This window comes from Mizuhopecten yessoensis, unplaced genomic scaffold, assembly GCF_002113885.1.
Source record: "Mizuhopecten yessoensis strain PY_sf001 unplaced genomic scaffold, ASM211388v2 scaffold10527, whole genome shotgun sequence".
Classification (NCBI taxonomy): Eukaryota; Metazoa; Mollusca; class Bivalvia; order Pectinida; family Pectinidae; genus Mizuhopecten; species Mizuhopecten yessoensis.
The window spans coordinates 9321-18640 of record NW_018408591.1 but is presented as its reverse complement, the minus strand read 5'-3'; positions in this window follow the sequence as shown (position 1 = coordinate 18640).

The window sequence follows — 9320 nt, the reverse complement described above, 5'->3', positions numbered from 1 at the left end:
TAAGCACACAGAGCAAGAAATTCCCTGCATTATCAATTTTCGTCGACATCCCTCTTGTTGGATAGATGCAAACATATATTTCAAGTGATTGTGTATTTTATGTCGGTAAATGTAAACAAGGGCTGGTTAAATGAAAAGGTTTAACGAAACGCAGGTTGTTGCCCGAGTATTTTTTTATTTGAGAGTGTGTTCACAGTTTTAATTCTGCTTAATGATTTGCAAGATATGACGAGTTATTCTCGGAAACTTATTGTCACTGTCTTTATTTTTTGAGGCAGAAAGCGAAATGGCGCAGCAAAATCAATTTCATCTTTATAACTTGTCATATTTCGAAAGCCAGATTTTGAAATATGCGAGATTGTGTTTCCGTTGTGTTTCCGTTGTGTTCGTCATTCAGTTCCAATTATTGAAAAAAGTAAAAGTGCATAAATTATGGAATAAGTCTTGGCAAATCGCAAATAATTTGCCACAATACTGTATATGTATTTAATTCATGTTATACTCTATAGCTTGAAACTAAGTTCAGCACAGGCTTCGTTTTCCAGGTCCATCTTTTGACACTTATTTACTGTATGACAATACCGGTCCTATTACTGCCAAACTTTATGATACTTAGCTAATATAGGATATTGATAGTTTTATCACTATCAAACTGTATCTTAGTTACCGATATTATCACAATACCGATAAACTCTATATCACTATAATGGTATTCTTCAACCAAACGCTAACACATTGATGAACATAGTGACATTGATACTTTGCTTTCTACAAAACTGTAGACATGTATTAACAGTGTAACAGTATATCCTCGGTACTCCAGGAGTTACGCTAACTCGTTATCTCCACTCCTGGACTATGCCATAGAAAAAATGAAGGCAATGTGCTAGCTATATGATAAGTCTCAGGTAAACAATATCCTGACCAATCGCTAGGCTGATACCCGTCCTTTGACCAATCGCTGGGCTGATACCTGTCCTTTGATCAATCGCTTGGCTGATACATGTCCTCTGACCAATCGCTGGGCTGATACCTGTCCTTTGACCAATCGCTAGGCTGATACCTGCCCTCTGACCAATCGCTAGGCTGATACCTGTCCTCTGACCAATCGCTTGGCTGATACCTGTCCTCTGACCAATCGCTGGGCTGATACCTGTCCTTTGACCAATCGCTAGGCTGATACCTGCCCTCTGACCAATCGCTAGGTTGATACCTGTCCTCTGACCAATCGCTAGGCTGATACTTGTCCTTTGAAGATAACAGAGGAGCGACACCCGACTTCATAGCTGATCGAGTTTATCGTTATTAGATCGCGAGATTCTTTTGATGTACATCCAATTACAAACAAGTCTTCTTGTCTCATCCACAAGGTGGTGGACAGTGAACCTTTCATCTTGTCATGACATATCCAAGGGGTGCAAAGAGCCAAATTGAGCGTAACACCTAGAGTATCGAGAGTATGTAACGTCAATGGTCTTAACACAACTTAATTTTAACGATCGTCAAAATTTCTAGCAGAGAAGTTCTCTGCATATAGTATATTCTCTATTCCATAAAAGCCAGTTAGTTCGAAGTATCAAGAGCTGACATGTCACAGATGATTCGCTATTCATCAGCCCGTTTTAACGTATCAAGATTTGTGAAAAATACGACCTGTTGACTTATAATTCAGACGGCTTAATAATTACATGGAGGAAAAACAGCGGTCCTCGTCATTAACAGCTTTCATCCTATACTATTTTAGTATTGACAATTACAAAAGATTAGTTCAACCAGCGTTTCGGGTGGAGTGGATTGATGGAGATTGTGGCAAGTTTCATGGTCGCTGTCAAGATCATATTGGGAATTAGTTCTAATATTTCCGCAATATGAATATCGATGTTTGGTAATATTTTAGTTAGTATGCGTTTCTGTTTTGTTGTAACTTCCACAGTTCTCTTATTGAGTACATGTCACTATATGGATGTTGACCTAGATATACATGGTGCATATCGTCGATAACGCAGAAGACGCTTACTTTGTTCAGTATTCCTAGTAATATGATCCTTCTCCCTTGTTCCAGAAACTCCGTATAAATAATTTTCAGTTCGAAATAGGATTTTTTTTAAATTTGGTAGTCTCCCCTTGTCCCTCTTGGTTCAGGAAAAGCTTACTATTGAAGAATACCAGGCTTCACATTCGGTTTTCAGTGCATTTTTTCAATCTCTTTAATTTTGTCTAGTGTCGTCTTCTTATTTCTACTCATTGTCGTTTACTAGTTTAGAATTGTTTGCCCCTGTACTTGCCAATATTACGATTTTTTCAATTTTATCTTAGAGCGCTTTAACATAAAGTAGCGCTCTCTGTCGATACCTATCGATCACTTTTCTCACCAAGCCTCGGTCTTTCGCAAGCTTCGGCGATCGCTGGTGGGATACAATACGCTCAATAAACCAAACACAGGTTGCTTACACCGGCAGGCAAAACTAAGTAGCTTTAATGACTGGTAATTAATTAGGGTTGGGGTTAGGGTTTGGCTGACGAAAAGTGATATTTTACACAGTTGTTATGGACAACTTTCCCTTCTCCTATCAACTAAAGTGGTCAATTTTATGTGTAACATGAGCAACACAATGCATGTAAATACCATCGTTTTCATGACATGCCATAAGTTATCCTTATTCAGTTTTTAGTAGTATGAGACCATTTTATTGCACCTGAAGTATTTTGTAATAGTTACGGTATGCCAAAAATGAACGATTTACCTGGACAGGTTTTCCCCCACAAGAATCCCTCTAAACAACGTTTTGTCACTGACTCTTCCACATGTAATTGCTCAACTACTTTCAATTTCTAGTACCATTAAATCATGATTGTGTTTTGATTTGAGACTGTGCACTCCTGAAATGTAATAAAAGGAGTATGGTTTTAAAACATTCAAAATAATTATTGTTCGATCTTTAATATCCTTTTCAAAAATTATTTCCTCTATCGATTTATTTTTTTATTTTTCCAGTCTGTACATTCCCATGCCTACAGCCGAACTGAAGTAACACGTTCGTTTCCTAATAATGAAAACTTCTTTCCTGTTTTTATAAATTATTTTAAAGAATATTTTGTGGAAAGCACAAAAAAGGCGAAAATGAAATATACTGAGGATTAAACGATACGAATGATAGAGCTATCGGTTGACAATATCTTTCATAGAATTCCACGCAGTGCATTCCTTTGGGAACAAATTCTGCCTCTCTTTTGGCCTATCATTTTTTACATGAAGTTGCTTTTTATCTATTTTTGTTCAAAAAATCTTATCAGAACTGGAAACAGAAACCTTGTCCTCGAATTCACTTTTAGATATCTGAAAAATGAAATGTATTGACCAGGTCGATCGGATAGCTTTACAGATTACGAGAGCAGTTTGGTTGACGTAAAGCTCATATTTCCAGAAAAAAGAAGTCCTATTTGATTTTACATTAAATAAGACGAAACATGGGAGTTCTTCCTTTTATCTTGTTCTAGTTAATTGAAATATGTCTTTTTTGCATTTAACAGGGGCGTTTTTACCAGCTTTTTGTGTTTTCATTTATCATAGCTGACCACAACCTTGTTAATAGCTAGTTTATAATTATCTGTCTCATTCTAGCTTCCTCATTGCATTCGGTTTCTAACTGCCTGTTCTGTCTTTCCTCTCTTCTCTCTTTCTTTCTCTAACTGATCAGTCGCTGTCTACTTGAATGATTCAGAAAAACTTATACAGGCTTTTCTTTTTTTTCTGAATCTGTATTGCGTTATAAATTGAATATCGTGAAATGTTGTAAAAATTTAATCAACTTCAAAAAAATACATTCTAACGAAGAACTCTTTTTTCAACCGATAAGGTTATACGACATGTACGTCGTCCCTGGATGATTGAGTTTTCCAATGACCATTTTTAGCGCTATCACTCCTAAAGGTCACTATTCGGTAACGAGGGTTTGACATCCCGTGAGGTCACAGTATCCTGTCTACAGCATCATCGAAATAAAAGAGTAAGGGGGGAAGTAAACAGAGGTACTGAAAGTAAAGCCAAGAGAGAAATGTCGACACATTATGTTTTAATAATAACATAATTCGAGGCTCTTATATACCGCTTTATTACAACCTAGTTCGCAGGTCGTCTCAAAGCGGTTTAAAAATTATCAACTGTGGTTATAGGGCCTTTGCAACCAGCCAATGTCTTTCTCAACTCCCTGGAGGGCATACAGCGGGTGCTGCTATTTCGGCGCTCACAGCTAGCAATCAACAATTATAGCACTGCCTAACCACGTACTCAATTACAGCTGAGCAGACTGGAACAAGCGGAGTAAAGTATCTTGCTCAAAGATACAACACATGTAGTATGTAGTGTCTCATTAACTCGAATAATCAATAGAAGACCAGAGGACTTTTGACATTGGTTCATGTTTCATGCGCTAGGTTGTCACGTGCATGGAATTTAAATGTCACATTGGAAAAGTAATTTGGGTTCATTGTCCTATTTTGTTTACAACATGGAACTTGTAAAAACAACTTGAGAGAGCATGCGCGCAAATCCCACAAGACTAGCAAGAAGATCCCAAATTAAAAAAAAAAATGTGAAAAGAGGAGAGGTAAAGATGACCTGATATGGTTTATTTATGTCCGTAATATTCCCAAGTGAAAACATTTCAGTGTCATTACTTTTATGGGATCTCGGCACGACAAAGAGGTCTCATGTGATTACATTTCCTTTGACTAGTTTCAAACCGCAGAAACAAATTATTTTGTTTAAGTACATGTATTCAATCCCATATAAACACATTGCCCTAGTTGTCTCTAACTTCCCATCTTGTTTTTGTCTCTTTTGTCTCGCTTTTAGTCTAATTTGATCTTTAACGCCATGGTTTATAACAAAGAAAGCATGCTTCGCAGAGATACCCAAGGATAATTTAAAGGGTGTTACCAATGGTGATAACCCATGTAGATCGGCAAGGAAACCTCATCGAGATAGTCAATGGTAACGCCTAGAGGTAGTCAAAATTAGTATTTTTCTTGTCAAGAATGTTGTATTGCGCAGCAGGCATCACTATTGTAAGGCTTGGTAAACAAGGACGACTCCTCAAGTTACCACGGGTGACGTATTTCCGATACGGTCATTGCATACTACTTTCACGTTCTTACACTTTTCACCTCTATGGAGACAATCATCAAACGACAACAATATCTCGGCTACCAAATGGTGTTAGTAATATCTGGCAGTTAAATCTCACGTTACATACAAAATCACAATTCTGCAACAGAATAATATCGCACTTTTGAAATAAAAACATCAAATCTCAAATTGACCTGATTTGCTTGCGAAATGTTTCCGAGATCTTCCGTTTGGTGTCGGTATGCTGGTACAAATCATCGAGAAAATGAAAAATAATCACGAACCAATATAGCGGAAAAACACTCGCCAGCCAATTAGGAATCTGCTATCTCGATAAGGATCTTCTGTGTTAAGCGAAGGATATATCTTCCTTTCATTTTAAAAATATGCGTCAATTAGCTTGGGCTGCAGTTCTGACCGCGTACATGTAGAGTAACTAATTATCAAGGCAGAATCTAGTGCCAGTTGTATGAAGCTTCACTGGTTTAAATGCATCCTTCATAACATATGCTTTTTTATAAAAGAAAATTACATCAAGAAAGCTGCATTTTGAGATTCATCATGCTCATTATCAAACAAAACAAAATAAATCAAATTGGAAATAATCACATTTAGAATCACATTAAATATTTGCGATGAAGACAGATTAAATTTACAACTATTGATACAATTAGATCCTGAACTATGCTCTCGTTGGTACGGAAAGCATGTCCCAAAGTAAGGCAGACACCCAAGTGCACGTTCACATAGTACAAAACGCATGTACAAATGTGAGCAAAGCTCAATGAGTGCACGTTTACCTAGTACAAAAGATATTTCTATGTAAGCAAACATTGAATTGGTGCGCGTTCACCTAATACAAAACACATGTGTGTAAGTAAGCGAAGCACGTGAATGCATGTGCATCTGCTACAAAAATGCCCAATCTTATGTGAGCAAAGGATTATCAAGTTACGTGCACTTGGTACAAAAATGCAATTTCCTATGTAAGTTAAAATTTAATTTGCACGTAAACCTAAACCAAGACAGACGTTTTATGCAAACCAAGCATTATGAGTGCACGTGCACGTTGATATATAAGCCACACTTCAATGAGTGCACGTTCTTAAGAGCTTTATAAGTGCAAGCTCAACTTGTACAAAGAGCACGTTTCTACATCTAGATAAGCCAAACGTCAGTGAATGCCCGCTTACCAGCCTTACATCGCAACGTTCGTATGTGAGCCAAACTTCAATGAGTGCACGTTCACCTGCAATTCACTTGTATGTAAAAAGATTAAACTGCATTGTATTGATTTAACGAGCAATCAGTGAATGACCTCCATGAGTTACTGTTTCGTCGTTCCTGTGAAAAATGTTGTGTATGAATTATTTTATTTCATAAAATGCTTCAATTAATTTTACAATATGACGAACAACGTTTAAATGCAATAGCAAACATATAAACTAAATTAATATAACAGGCTTTTAATTAGTGCTTATCCATCTCCTTCATGCGGCGTGTTTAAATGACCTCCGAGAGTTGCTTATCACTGCGTGGTGTTAAATTGTCTTATGAGGTACCTATATATACGCAGAATTAAGGTGTCTATAAGTCATCTTTTCGTACATGTTGTTGAAATGACATCCATGCGAGAGCTATCAGAGTGCACAGTTAACACGTTTTCCATAAGCTACCCATTTATACGTGCTGTGTCAATGTCGTATATAAGCTACCCATCTATACGTGTTGTGCCAATGTCGTATATAATCTACCCATCTATACTTGTTGTGTCAACGTCATATATGAACTACCCATCCATACGTGTTGTGCCAGCGTCGTGTATGAGCTACCCATATATACGTGATGTGTCAACGTCGTATATGAACTCCCTATCTATACGTGTTGTTTCACCGTCGTATATGAGCTTCCCATCTATGCGTGTTGTGTCAATGTCGTAAATAAGCTACCCATGTATACGAGTTGTGTCAACGTCGTATATTAGCTACATCTATACGTGTTGCGCCAACGTCGTATATACCATCTATACGTGTTTTGTCAATGTGGTATATAAGCGACCCATCTATACGTGCTGTGCCAATGTCGTACCCATCTATACGTGCTGTGCCAATGTCGTATATAATCTACCCATCTATACGCGTTGTGCCAACGTCGAATATGAGCTACCCATGTATACTTGTTGTGCCAACGCCGTATGGGATCTAAGCTACCCATCTATGCGTGTTGTGCCAACGCCGTATGGGATCTAAGCTACCCATCTATGCGTGTTGTGTCAATGTCGTAAATAAGCTACCCATGTATACAATGTCATCTATGATCTACCCATCTATACGCGTTGTGCCAACGTCGCATGGGAGCTACCCATCTATCCGTGTTGTGCCAACTTCGTATATGAGCTACTCATCTATACGTATACGTGTTGTGTCATCGTCATATATGACTACCCATCTATACGCGTTGTGCCAACGTCGGATATGAGCTACCCATGTATACAATGTCATCTATGAACTACCCATATATACGTGATGTGTCAACGTCGTATATTAGCTACCCATCTAGTATATGAGTTACCCATCTATACGTGGTGTGTCGACGTCGTATATGAGCTTCCTATCTATACGTGTTGTTCCAATGTCTCATATTACCTTCCCATCTATACGTGTTTTGTCAATGTGGTATATAAGCGACCCATCTATACGTGCTGTGCCAATGTCGTATATGGGCTACATCCATGCGAGGGCTATCAGAGTGCACAGTTAACACGTTTTCCATAAGCTCCCCATTTATACGTGCTGTGTCAATGTCGTAAATAAGCTACCCATGTATACTTGTTGTGCCAACGTCGCATGGGAGCTACCCATCTATTAGTGTTGTGCCAACGTCGTGTATGAGCTACCCATCTATACGTGATGTGTCAATGTCATCTATGAACTACCCATCTATACGTGTTGTGCCAACGTCGTATATGAACTACCTATCTATACGTGTTGTGTCAACGTCATATATGAACTACCCATCTATACGTGTTGTGTCAACGTCATATATGAGCTACCCATCTATACGGGTGGTGCCAACGTCGTGTATAAGCTACCCATCTATACGGGTTGTGCCAATGTCGTATATATGCTACCCATCTATACTTGTTGTGCCAACGTCGTATGTGAGCTACCCATCTATACGGGTTGTGCCAATGTCGTATATGAGCTACCCATCTTGCCAACGTCGTATATGAACTTCCTATCTATACGTGTTGTGTCAACGTAATATATGAGCTACCCATCTGTACGTGTTGTGCCAACGTCGGATATGAGCTACGCATCTATACGTGTGGTGCCAACGTCGTATATAAGCAACCCATCTATATGTGTTGTGTCAACGTCATATATGAACTGCCCATCTATACGTGTTGTGTCACTGTCGTATATAAGCTACCCCTCTATACGTGTTGTGCCAAGGTCGTATATGAGCTACCCATCCATACGTGTTGTTCCAAAGTCGTATATAAGCTACTTATCTACACGTGTTGTGCCAATGTCGTATATGAACTACCCATCTATACTTGTTGTGCCAACGTCGTATACAAGCTACCCATCTATACGTGTGGGGCCAACGTCGTGGATAAGCAACCCATCTATACGTGTTGTGTCACTGTCGTATATAAGCTACCCATCTATACGGGTTGTGCCAATGTCGTATATGAGCTACACTGCTATACGTGTTGTGCCAATGTCGTATATAAGCTGCCCATCTATACGTGTTGTACGAACGTCATATATGAGCTACCCATCTGTACGTGTGGTGCCAACGTCGTGTATAAGCTACCCATCTATACGGGTTGTGTCAACGTCATATATGAACTCCCCATCTATACGTGTTGTGTCAACATCGTATATGCCAATGTCGTATATGAGCTAGCCATCTATACGTGTTGTGCTAACGTCGTATATAAGCTACCCATCTATTAGTGTTGTGCCAACGTCGTATATCAACTACCTATCTATACGTGTTGTGTCAATGTATACGTGTTGTGTCAACGTAATATATGAGCTACCCATCTATACTTGTTGTACGAACGTCGTATATGAGCTTTGTGCCAACGTCGTATATGTGCTACCCATCTATACGTGTGGGGCCAACGTCGTGGATAAGCAACCCATCTATACGTGTTGTATCAATGTCGTATATAAGCTAC